Source organism: Corythoichthys intestinalis, chromosome 6 (assembly GCF_030265065.1).
Source record: "Corythoichthys intestinalis isolate RoL2023-P3 chromosome 6, ASM3026506v1, whole genome shotgun sequence".
Taxonomy (NCBI): domain Eukaryota; kingdom Metazoa; phylum Chordata; class Actinopteri; order Syngnathiformes; family Syngnathidae; genus Corythoichthys; species Corythoichthys intestinalis.
In genome coordinates, this window is record NC_080400.1 from 13809051 (window position 1) to 13823189 (window position 14139).

The following is a 14139-nucleotide window of genomic DNA, read 5'->3' on the forward strand; positions in this document are numbered from 1 at the left end:
TGAGCATTGGAAAATGATACATAAAATACATGTTTTTCACTTTTTCCCCGAAGTAAAATAAAAAAATATATATATATAAGTATATTGTAATAAATGTTTTTTAAGCACTTCAAATGTAATAATCATTATAAGTTTTAGACAGGTTATTGTCAGCACAGAATTATTTTTAAAGAAGTATAAAGTAAAAAAATGCTTGTCTTTGTTAAATCAGTCCAGTCAAATCCACTCACGCTGCTCACTTACACACAATGAGTTGCCACAGCAACTGTTTAACAAGTTAAACGGTGCTTGACGCATTAAACGTCTGTAAATCATCGTTAAATTTATTTATCAGCAACTCCAGTGCACTGCCTGACCAATAAAGAGCAGCGGGAGGGAGAGTGAGACTACGTGATCGGCTCAAGACTGCTAATCTGTATTTTTTTTTTTTTTTTTTTTTGATTGAAATAAAAATCCGCGATGGACTGAGGGCATGATGTTTGATGCGCAAAGTAGCAAGGGATCACTGTATTATATTGTAACTACTCACAAATGCCACAAGATGGTAGAAAATGGGTTTCCGGGTTTTGACGAATTGAAACTTGTAAAATTACTTGAACACCAAAAGTCCTATTGATGAACTTTTTTTGTGCAAAATATGAAAGATTCCTTTTGGACGATCTGGATATTTTTTAGACAAATATATACCGTAAACATGATTTAACATTAAATTCCGAGGCCCCTGCATTAAGTACATGACAAAGAATGCACTCAACAGTAAAGTAACATGCTATGAACTTGGGATCATAATATAATAGAGCCATGTTGATCTTTAACCAACTCTGACAACTTGGCTGGATAAATAATGCACTATAACAAGGGTGTCAAACTCATTTTGTTCGCAGGCCTCATTTATAAAAATTAGATCTCATATGGACCTGGACAGTTTATTTTGGCCAAAATAGTTAACTTACTGGCTGCCATTGATGGCATTTATCGTCCAATCCATTTTGACTGGGAGGGGGAGAATGAACTAAGATGAGCATTCACAGCCAGTACTTCCAGGACTGAATAAGTGAATTGGACAGCTATTGTTGGCAATGGCAGGCAATCATTTTGTGTCACTTCCTTGTAATTTTAAGATATTTACAGGTCACTTCCTGTAAAATTTGGATCATTTTCTGTTGATTTTTTGAATGATTAAGTTACTTCCTGTTGGTTGGTGCACTTCCTGTTGGGAAGGGGCATTTTGGGGTCACTTCCTTGTTAACTCATTGGCTGCCATTGACGATGACAGACAGCCAGTCCATTTTGGCCAGGGGAGGGCAAATGAACGAATGCAACTGCGGACAAGAAAGTTGGCCAAGTACACGCAGTCAATCACGAAAATCACAAATATCCAGTTTTAAGGCCGCAAAAAGACTTTTTAGTTGGTCTACTAAGAAAGAAGTTACTGCCAAACTTTGTGTAGCCAGTGAAAGTGACTTTCATCTTATAGGGCATCTTATAAGTTCGTGGAATAATATGTTTATTATAGGGTGACCAAACGTCCTGTTTTGCCCGGACAAGTCCTACTTTCACGTAGTATCCTTGTCGTCTGGGCGGGTTTTATAAATTTAAAAAAATGTCCGGTTTTTATGATTTTTCACGGGACCAATTTGAAGAGAATCCCTCCGAGCGCTGGGTGGCAGCGCCTGCCTGCGATGACATGGCTCCTAGCAGTAGGGAGGGAAGAATCGTTCTTCTTGTCTGAGTTGATGATTTGGCCACAACGCCTGCCCAATTGTTACGTTTTTTACGATAACTACGTATATAATGGCAACTGTTGACTTCTGACGGAGCTTTGACTGTAAAATCCCGTTTGGTGTCGCATCGTTGCGCTGCTGATGATTGTAAACTTTCATAGCTAAGTTTGATTTTTGCCTCAGCTAGCGATCAGTAAGCTAAACCACGCTAGGCATTATGGGAAACGTAGTTTTGAACTGCTACATCTCGAAACATGCTGGTTGAATAGTTTGTCAGTTTATTTCGGTTATTGTTTGTGTGCAATCTAGAATATTGAAGGAGAATATCAATTGAATGGGAATAACCATTTGTCAAGGGCAATTGTCGTGATAGTAATTTACTATTGTGTGTATGTGTATTGACTGGACTACATGTCCATGGGTCTGCATTATATAATATATATATATATATATATATATATATATATATATATATATATATATATATATATATATATATATATATATATATATATATATATATATATATATATAAATTTTAAAACTGCATTTTTCCATCCAGAGTGAGGCGGCACACTTTAAATATATTAAAGTGATATAGGCATCTTTGAGTGAACTTCAAGTAAAATTCAAGTATCTTGAGGCCGGGCTGAGTGTCCTCTTTTTTGGAAATCAAAATATGGTCACCCTAGTTTATTATATGAAATCATCAAACTGTGCCACAATGCTCCCCAATCTACCCCGGTCCTAGTGGTTTAGCATTGTCTATCTTGCTTATATCTGTGGTTGAAAAATGTCCTATGAAGACATAATGTTGGATTTCCTGTGGATTTTAATGAACAATTTCAGATAAACACTACTCTTGATTAACATTTGTACCAGATTTAAAGGTACTTGGAGAATATGGCTTTAAATCCTCAAGTACTCTATTGAGCAAATTTTGGTGGTACAAACCACTAACACCAAGCAAATGTGAATTTTAAACAAGATTTACATAACTAAAAATTTGCACGTTTAGGTATTGGAAAGATGTTATACATTGATTTAGATACGCTTGGCTATGCATGATTTACTTTAATTACAGAATCAGTCCATTTGATAAGGCTCCGGTCACGCGTCTCCTGATCAAACGGCACAGCAGAGGGCAAAGGCAGCGGCGCACCTTGAAGTCAAAAGGAAATGAAGTGATAAAAGATAAGAGAAGGATGTGTGGATGTGTCACTTGCTGACAAAAAGAAGCAGTGAACTGAAACCACACCGAAGAAGCTTCTTAACACCTCTGCGGTATCTCGGGTCAAATTACTCCCCTACTGGTCGACCAAGCTGCTTTACATGCTAATTAGTTTCCTGGTGGCGTTTCCACTTACAATAGCAGCCAAAAGTACCCAACCCCCAAGCCCCCATCCCAGTCTAGTCCCTCTTTCAAGTCATATCTGCCAGTGCTGGCATATTCAGCACCAATTAAAAAGAGTCGAGTCTAATTGGAGGCTTGGGTTTCATTTACTTGCGTACCGTGACGCTGCCATACTGACCCCCCTCCTACCGCCAACTGCTTCCTCCAACCCCTCATCCCGTGTGCCCTCTGCCATCCCCCCATTAACTACTACTGCTGAGGAAGGCACATTTTAAGTGTGGTCACCACGCATTTCCAAATAGTCAGCATAATTAGTGACAGCACCGCAGTAAGATTAATCATTTCAACACAAGGAAGTTCAGTGGTGGCACCCAACTCAACACATTTTAGTTAATGCACTCCAATAATACTTAGGATGCATCATAGTGGGTATAATGATCATCAGAGCTATCATCAAAAGCTATTAATTTTTTTTCTTTCTCTGGTTGCTAGGAGTTGCCTTTCTTTCATTGCTGCAAACAAACCACCATGTGTTTTCTATCAGTTCTTCCTAATGCAGCTGTGGAAAAAATGTCAGTGTACAGTAGGGCAGGCGGTAGCTATTAATATCGCTGCTAGGCATTGAATGAACTTGATCGAATAAAGGCTAAAGTAAGCATCATTTAAAAGATTTCTTTCCACTTCTTCAACAAGTGTTTTCCAATAAATACCAAACAGCATGTTGACAAAGTTATAAACTGAGAACTGTGAGTGCAAAATGCATGAATTTGGATGACACCGTTATTGACTCCCCAGATGTCAACACTTTTAAGAAGACGAAAAAAAAAAAAAAAATCCAAACGATGTTTCAGGTTAAAACGGGCACACAACATACCGCAAGTCCTAAATCTCAAGGCTCCAGTAAGAGCTTTGGGGCATGAAGCAGAAAAAAAACATTCCTAAATCTCAAGACATTGTTAAAAACAGAACAAAGCTCAAGAAAGAGCTTTAAGGAAAAAAAGCAGAGAAACAAAAGTCCAGAATATTGAGACGATGTCCAAGAGACCAAAGCTCCATAAAGAAGAAAGAGCTGAAGACTAGACGAGACATAGATTAGCTCCCTTGACAAGACAAGACATTTGTATGCTTCACTGCATTTCACACTGATCTTGGAATCATTTTTTAAATTGTGTGTATTCAAAGCATCTGACTGCGCTATGTTTGAATACACCAACCTGCATTCGTATTAAAGCATCTCATCTGTTCATTAAGCTGAGGAAGAGACTTAGAAAGAGCAGGACATGAAAGTGGAGAAGTTCAAATGATACATAGCAAATGCAGCCACAAACTTTACAAACAAGACCACAATGTCACCAAACAACAACTTAATTGAGAATCTGTGAGGCAATAAACTACTATATTTTTCGGACTATAAGTCGCACCCTAGTAGGCATGTGCCAGTTACCGGTTTCACGATTTACCGTGGTGTGAAAACGTCGCGGTTTCAAAACCACTAAAATTTTCCGTGAGACCGTAGTACGGTATTCGCTATTTTTCTTGTGTCAAAAATGCAGCCAGAAGCGGCTTGGCGCAGCAGCGCTCACCCCCTCCCGTTTGTTGCTGTGTGTGAAAGTGACGCTATCGGCTAGCCAGCCAGCTAACCCAAAAACAAATACTCCAAACATCAGGCGTACTGTTCTTCAATTTATTGAGCTCTTAAATCGTGGTAAGTGTAATATACAAAATGAATACATTTAAAATGTTGTACAATTAGATTTTTCCATGTGAGTAGCTTCAACAGATTAGCACCATGGAAAAAGTTCCCCAAAAACAAACAGTGTTGGGAGTAACGCCGTTATAAATAACGCCGTTACGTAACAGCGTTATTTTTTCAGTAACGGGGTAATCTAACTAATTACTTTTTCCGCCGTTACAACGCCGTTACCGTTACTGACGGTCAAAAGCGGTGCATTACTTACTCAGACTAAATTGAAGAAACTACCAGCCGTGTCGAGCCGACTCTCTTCTCTGTTGATTTGTCATCCAAGACTTGGGGTGTGTTCAGGTTCGAGAATAGTGCACGTACTTCTGACTCCAAGCTGTTTGTCCCTGCTCATTCAATTAGACAATGCTTTCCAAAGTTTGGTAACGTTTCTGTGTTTGCTACACCTGATGCTAGCCTCGTTCCCATCTCCCACTGTCAGCCAGCAATAATTCTGCTTCCATCTTGAGGACAGCAGACGCTTTGAAGGTGACGTGAATTGTCGGGAAACGAGCCTACCTGAATGCAGCCCCTCGAGAGATGCGATGGAAGTGATTGTGATTGGCTGAGGGTTAGAGTCATGTGTCGTGGTAAGCCAATCAGAGCCAGTGATTTCACAAGCAAACCGGAACAGCACGTGCGGCAAACACACACACGCAAAACAGATGCACAGGGTCGGGATGGCAGAGCATTCAGAAGAAAAATTGTCCTTTAAGAGGTGGAGATATAGACACTATTTCAAGTTTGTCGAAATTAAAGGAAAGGACCTGCATGTAATGTGTAATTTATGTCCCGGGGCAAAGCTTTTGTCGACATCTGTGGTAAGCAATTCATATCTGCTGAAGCACCTAACAAGTGACAACTACCTGTCTGTTCTTCTCTATTCCAATGACTCGAATACTGCTCAGAAAATTTCAAATTCTTTGACATACAACAAGTTCTTTTTAAAGTAACGGAAATAGTTACTTTCCCTGGTAAGTAGTTACTTTTACTATAGAGTAATTCAGTTACTAACTCAGTTACTTTTTGAAAGAAGTAGTGAGTAATGTAACTAATTACTTTTTTAAAGTAACGTGCCCAACACTGAAAACAAAACACACATTTTCCTTTCAAATTCAATATACAAACTAACTAAAAGCTTACAAAGATGAATGTTAGCTTAGGCTTAGTTGGGAGAGCAACTTCGTTGAGTGTGACAGCCGCAGAGTGAGAAAACAAGCTTGATTCGCTTGAATGAAGGGGAAAAAGTGATAGCGTCAAAGATCGCTAATTGCGAAAGATGATCTTGCCCTAAGCACAAATCCACGTTCGTTGGATCAAGGGGAGGTCTCACTCCCAATGTTTATTTTATTTTATTTTTTTAGATGAAACCTTTCCACAACAATATTGACATTTTAACTAACTTATACATTTTTAACTAACTTATGAATTCTTTATGTTCTTTTTAACACAAAGGCATGACGTCATGTAGACTAGAGTTGACACAGTGGCTGAAAATGGCGAAACTTCACTTAAGCTTTTCCACCCTCAAAAAAAAAAAAGTCATGCAGTATAATTTTTTTAAAAAATTTATTCAGAAGTGTTTTTACTTTTTTATAGAAATTATTTTGTTCTTGCTCTAATCTTGAGCAACTTGAGCTGTGGCCGTGAGTATAGTCTATAAGTTATATTTAGTTTGATTTTATTTAAAATATTTTTTTATTGATAATATATTTATTTTAACAATATATTCATGTTCCAATTTGCAACTATGGTCTGAAAAAAAAAAAATCCTGTTCAATGGAAAAAAGGAATTTTTTTTTTAACCCATATATCTCAAAATTTTTTGGAGCTATAATCGCAATACCGTGAAACCGCGATATTTTTGTTCACGGTTATCGTACCGTCAAAATATCATAACGGCACATGCCTACACCCGAGTATAAGTCGCACCAGCCATAAAATGCCAAATAAAGACGAAAAAAACATATATAAGTCGCACCTGAGTAGAAGGCGCATTTTTGGGGAAAATTTACCGCATTTTTCGGACTACAAGTCGCACCAGCCATAAAATGCCAAATGAAGACGAAAAAAAACATATAAGTCACATCGGAGTATAAGTCGCATTTTGGGGGGAAATTTACTTGATAAAATCCAACACTTAGAACAGATATGTCCTCTTGAAAGGCAATTTAATATAAAAATACAATAGAGAACAACATGCTGAAAAGGGTACAGTGCATGAACAATGAAATGCGAATATACTGTCCTCACCAGGAAGCTACGGCTCGGTCCTGGCTATACAGCGAGCTAAACTCCCAAATGACGATGCTGGACGTCCGTATAATTTGCTGAATCAATTTCGTCCTCGATACCAAACAGGTTCGCATCAACGTATATAAATGATAATTAGGTGCTATTACAGCAATGACACAAACGGTTAGCATGCGTTCGCTAGCATTAGCACATCGTTCAAACAACCACACAACTGGCTCTAAGTGTCCGATCGCGGGTGGAAAACACACAACAACAACAGAAAAGATGATACACAGAAGCGTTACCTCTGTAGAGATTTTACAAGCATAAACAATGAACGTAGGTTCGCAGCCGTGTTTCTCTCTCGCTAACTCGCCCACTCACTCAGAGCTGCGTAGCTGTCCGTCTTCTTCTGGCGTGTGAGCGCTCTTCTTCACGTAAACAAGTGCGAGTGCGCCCACACATTGGCGTGAAAGTGCCACAAACTAAAAGCATGCATTTCAATATAAAAAAGTCAATAATACAATTGAACACACATTGCCAAAGGCAGAACGCGAATGTGGCCATAGCTATTAAGAGTTATTCAAATAACTATAGCATGAAGAACATGCTAACAAGTTTACCAAACCATCAGTGTCACTCCAAAACACCAAAATAACATGTGAAATGATATAATAATGTGTTAATAATTTCACACTTAAGGCGCTCCAGAGTATAAGTCGTACCCCCAGCCAAACTATGAAAAAAACCTGCGACATATAGTCCGAAAAATACGGTAGTATATTTCATTGTGCACCATGGGTGAATTGGAAACCTCATACGTTGGAATCCTACCGTGATGAATCGAGGACAACTTATTCTATAACTAAAAAGCAAGGCATTCATTAAATGTCATGACTGAGGCTCGGGAGTGCTATACTTAGCTAACTTTGAATAACCAATTCTATCCCTTTAGTGTCCTCAAGCCATGTGTCATGATTTACTTTATACAGCAGTGGTCTCCAACCTTTTTTGCACCATGGACCAGTGTGTTGTGGGCCTTTTTAGGCGGAATCAACCTTTTTAACAGCGCAGCGGTCTCTCCTAAAATCAAGTTTTAGGAATCAAGTTTGGTTGCAGGCATAATGAGTTCGAGAATCGTGAAAAGTTTCTTGGCTTTAGCGATATAGTTCACCACGAGGTATGATGCGCTCAGTGCATTCAATTTTGCTGCCTCGTTTGCTAGCGTTTTGCCACATATAATGCAGAATGGACTTGGTTGTAGACTCCTCTTCTGGCTCAGCAGGTGGCCTTCTCCCTGTAAAAAGCTGTCCAAAGACATCTGTTTTTCAGTCATCTTCGCTAACGTGTGGACTTATAATGTCATTATCAAAGACAAGACCAATCCGAACAAAACGAACGGAAGTACACCGTCCCCCATTGCTGAGGTGTGCCGCCCACTGCACACAGTCAACAGCAGCTAATATTACTGTTTACATTGATTGACGCAGGGCTGCTGTAGGTGTCCAAACACCCCAGTAATGGCAGCCAACCACTGGAGGGTGACATACACAAATCTCTACTCAGATTAGTCAATAGGTGTGCTAACACCCCAGCAACGGGGCCAATCACTGGGGGGCGACATACATAAATCTCTACTCGCATTAGTCAAAACAGGCATCTTGATGTGTCAAGAGCAGTGTTGTTAATAACGGCGTTAGAATATAACAGCGTTACTAACGGCGTTATTTTTTTCAGTAGTGAGTAATCTAATTAATTACTTTTCTCATCTTGGAAACGCCGTTACAGTTACTGAGGAAGGAAAGGCGTGCGTTACTATGCGTTGCTATATTGGTTGAATGACGCGATAAAAGTCTGAGGGAGACTGACTCACCGAGACGACAGAGCAGAGCAGGAGTGGGGAGGAGGCAAAAAAGTTGTAACGCCGAGTAAACGCAATGCTAGGTGGCTTCAATAATACCTGACTGTAGCCGATAGCCTACAAACTACGCCCACATGAAACGGTAGATATGGTAGACATGGTAGATATCACATATATATATATATATATATATATATATATATATATATATATAAAACTAGATGCGAAATGACAGACACGGGGGCGTTAGCAACATTTACAGTATAGGAAGAAGATGCTTTAGTAAACAGCCGCCATCTTAGAGCAGTAGACTTCTTAGGAAGGCTCTGTTGTAGAGAACCTTTCTAGCGAACCTAAGTAACTTTTTATCTAAAACACTCCTGAACCGACTTGAATCTATCTTTAAATGATGAAACCGTTTTAAAACTTCCACATGTCAAAAGTAGACAGAAGGGAACTAATGCAACAATGGGAGGAATTTTAACAACTTTTAATTGTTGTATGAGGGTAAAGGGTAAATTAGGGTAAAGAATTGGGCTAGGGCCAGTTGTCCCAAAAACCTTTTACACGTCACATAGTGTAACCTAAGTTTTTTTTGTTTTGTTTTGTTTTTTTGTTTTTGTTTTGTTTTTTATCACCAGTTACTTTGCCAAGTAACTAATTACTCTTACATTCAGATAACTGAGTTACTAACACAATTACTTTTTGGGAGAAGTAATTTGTAACTTACTTTTTTAAAGTAAGATTAACAGCTCTGGACAAGAGGCACAGGCCACATTGCGGTCGTTAACGCATTATTATTTATCTGCATCCCGGTCGCAAATGCTAACAACCATATTTTGGAAATCCCAATAAACCACCTAACTTCAGCACGTTGATAGGAACAGGGTATTTCCAAAGTAAATCAAATAAAGAAAAGGAAAAAAAAAAAAAAAACACTCACACATATCGAAGTCAACCAAATCTCTTTACAGTAAGAAATTGTAGTCTGAATAGTAGTCTCATTACAGCAATGTGACATATAAAGTGACATATCAAACCTGCATAATGAGTAAACAAGTCTGCAATATGATGTTGCTTTAGCTTCATAAAACACATCGCTATGCGTTTGAGGTATTCGAAGCGCAACCAGATTAATTAACCTCCATTTGTAGCCTATTCCTGTTGCAGACTATTTAATAACAAGATCCCCGCCCTCCAGTTGAACAGCATACTGCAATGACGCTTGCACACTGCCTCCTTCACCCACTCACCAAGCAAGCAAGGGAGGGTGTATGTTTTATTAAAGAGGACTTTTGAAAAGCTTCGCCAGAATGTACCCACCACTCACTTCCCCTTTGCCTGATTTAAAATAGATCGTCTTTAATTTGAAACCTAAAAGTTTGGGGTTTTGTGGGGGTGCTGTTAACTATTCACACGTGGAGGGCACTGTAAAGTGTATGCGAGCTGCTTTTGAACTAGCAATGACGACACTGCAGCCCTCCTCTAAGGATTTTTTTTGTCGTAGGGACAAACAAACATTTGGTTATGGTTTGATTCGTTGTCACCAAATTTTACTACCTTACTACTAGTGATGCACGATAATACATTTTTCAACCGATATCGATAACCGATAATTTCCTGCCTCTCCCACCCGATAACTGAAAATGTCACACCGATCATTCTATTCAAATATGTATGTAAAATGCTAAAGTATACAAAGATCAAATGTTACTGTGCAAAAAATGTAATTTAGTGCTATTTTTTTCCACATCAAATGTGAACAAGTAGTCAATCCCAACATCTAAACAATGACACCCAAGTTGCACAAAAATGCCTTTAAAAGTAAGCCATTCCTAACATATATCACATTACTACACTGCAAAAACACCTCCTTAAAACTAGCAGAATTGGACAAAACTGTTGATTGCGCACATTTGGAGGCTAAATCAAGTATATACCGTAAATTCCGGACCATTGAGCGCCCCGGATTACAAGCCTCACCCGGTACATTTTTAAAGGAAAAAGCATTTTGTACATACATAAGCCTCTCCTGCCTATAAGCCGCGTGTGCCCACATATTAAACTGAAATATTTATAAAGAAATACACAGTTTTCCAAGTTTAAATACCATATTTTAACAAATCGGGTTATGATACAGCGCGTGACTTACAGGTAAGGGAGGTGCGGAAGAGCATGAGACGTGCTGTCGTTGTTGTTGCGGGTGTGTCTGTGTGTGTGCGTCGGCTGCTAGAGGCAGCAGTCGTGTGTTGTTCGACGAGTTTCCAAAATAAAGAATTGCAACCTAACTTAACGGGTTACTGTTAGTCAGCGTTACAATACCTTAACTTTTCTTTCCAAACAGCGCCAGCAACACGGCACTTAGCTGACTCCTCAAGCTCACTCCCTAGCGTGTCGTCCTCTTCATCACGCAGCAGACCGGCTTTTCGAAACCCGTTGGTGATGGTGGATTTTTTTCACGCTGCTCCACGCTGTCAGACTTTTGCAAAAGTTGCTCTTCGCATACGACCACTTTTGTAAACGATCTGACGCCGCTGGCCATCCAAGCCTTCAATTCAACTCGACACATCATATCCATTTCTTCTAGCATGATGCGGGTATGCTAATTCTTGCCTGGCACGGCCAGACTGTTCTCCGTGTGTTTTTCAAACACTGAGAGAAGTCTGAGACCCAGCCCATTAACGCCCTCTCGAGCAAGTACAAAATCAATCGATAGATTCGTTTATTTGCGTGACGTGCTTAACGAGCGGTGTCACTCTTCCGCGTCGGAAGTCGTCTCCAAAACACAGATGGCGAACAGGAGAGCCGAAAATACGTTCCAATCCACGGTAAAATCAGTTTTAAATTACCAAAAACACATCACCACAAGTCAGTGATAACAGTCTGTCTCGCGCTAGCCATGTTGAATAAACTCCGCTCTCCTCGTATGTTTACTTCCGCGCGCAAGTCCCTCGTCCCGCCCGTCGCTGATTGGTCCACTCCGCTGTCTGTTTGCTGTGGCTTGCTCTGCTCTGAAAATTTTATCCGCTTAATGGTGGCCAGAATCAATAGCTGGAACAGCGGTGAGTCTGGAGTACCAGGCTATGCTAATTCTACTAATGCACAAAGATGAGGGTCTGCTACTTTTATTCGTGCACAAAGCACAAACTTAAAATATGGGTAAGAGTGCCAACTAGCGTCTTCCTCGACACACATATTCCACGTGTCTTATGCTTATATTTTATGCTCGAGCGCTCCTGGCGGTCGTTAGAAAAATTGATAAATTGGCCGCATCATTGCATACGCCGCAGGATTCAAAATGAGGGAAAAAAGTAGCGGCTTGTAATCCGGAATTTACGGTAATTATCGGATTGCATTATAGGTTGAATTTCGTTTTATCTGGATTATCTGTGTGACATCATAATTGCCATTATCGGCCGATAATTATCGTGACCGATATTATCGTGCATCTCTACTTACTACTCCTATAAGCAGAGATTTAAAACATAAAATAAAGATTCACGGCTCCAATGCTTATACAGTACATCGTTCAAGGGTATGTGCCAACTCACCCAATAGCCTGATGAGGATAAGCAGTGTAAAATAGATGTATGTGTAAACACACCTAAGCCTGTCGCGATATGCAATAAGTCAAATTATCGCACGGTAAATAAAAATGAGGGCGGTAATTTTCCCGGCTGCGATTATTCGCCGCGTGCGTGTGCTGCGTGCACTCGGCACATTTGCGTGTTGATTACATATGATACTCTAGTAGCTTTCACAGATGTTTAATGGCCATCAACACGCCGTGGAATTAAAGTTCAGACATACAAAATAAGGAAACACTTCTATATTAAACATTGTAAAACGTTAGCATTGCTCCATTGAGGCTAATGGAAAAAAGACAAAGCACTAACCACTTTAATCTGCTATAAAACATTGACAGTGTTCTCCACAACGCAAAATTGCAGTCAAAAGGTGACACGTCAAACATGAAAACTTGCTGGATTAAAGAATTTGCAAGCAATGCGAACAAAAGAAAAAAATTCTTTTACAGATACAACATGCATGACCAAAGAAAAGTGCAATTTGTTTTTGTTTTTTACTGAGTGTAAAGCTTACGGTTAGTAGCTTAGCAAACAAACATCCAGTGAACATTTCAAATTAAAAGCAAATCATGTTCAGATTTCTGGAGGCAATTGCATATACTTTTTACATTGTGAAAAATCTGATTGGCAATGATAATATGATGTAATAAATGGTAATAATTTGGCTATAAATTTGTTGCGTGCACACTTTGCAGGACAAGATGATGGTCATTTATGATAAAATTACAACTTTTAATGGGCTCTAATTGACAGACAACAAAAATGACAGTGGGTTACTCACCTATTTCATATTCTGCACTTAACTTGCTTAAAATGACTCATTATGTATTGCGTATTTTTTTTTAATATTTATGAAACGTAATATAGGTTTTTATTCAAGAATAACAATTTATTTTAGTTCAATAGGTGATTTATTAGGATGTATTGTCACTATATTTGTGGTTGAATAGGCAATAATATTGCATATCGCAATAATTTATGAGACAATGCAGTATATCGCCCAATGAAATTTGTTATCGCTACAGGCCTAAACACACCTACAAAATTTCGTGAGCTGTTGTGTCTGAGAAGTCTCTCATAATGGATTTGAAATTCAATATAAGCAATTGACCTATAAAAAACATTGATGCAAATCCCAAAATATTCTGGCTGACACTTGAAAATAAATTTGTGAGGGGATTCCAGAGACTGTGTTTGGGCACCGGGTATCTGTTACACAATGCTATTCTACTTGTTTTGTGACCCTGATTGAATTCCCTGGGCACCCAACTGAGTGACCTCGGTTACTTCAGCACCATTACCTCTCACTAGGGGTGTAAAAGGGGGGGCCAAACACTAAGGATGATAGTATCTCTGTACAGGTGCATACAGGCAGAAACTACATGCAGAAATGATCTACTCTGAAAAAGATCTGCATCTGGTTGGTTTTGAGTGATCTCACCATTATTTGTTGAGTTTCCTTTCTTTTCCTTGGTTGGTTCCAAGTGCCTGCCTACAAATTTTCTACCCTCATCCCCCTATCTCCATCCATTCTTTCTCCCCTAGTTATGCTTTGCTTTGTGCGATGAGCTAATGCAACAGCCAGCCTACCTGAAGGGAAGCTGGGACCTCTACTTTGAGGGTCAGATTGATCGAGG

The 14139-nt window shown here is 39.3% G+C and overlaps 1 protein-coding gene across 5 annotated transcripts in view; it reads right to left on the minus strand.

Moving 5' to 3' along the window:
• Positions 1-14139, minus strand: part of LOC130917793 (roundabout homolog 1-like) — a 621696-nt gene that overhangs the window by 310450 nt on the left and 297107 nt on the right. The window lies entirely within an intron of this gene.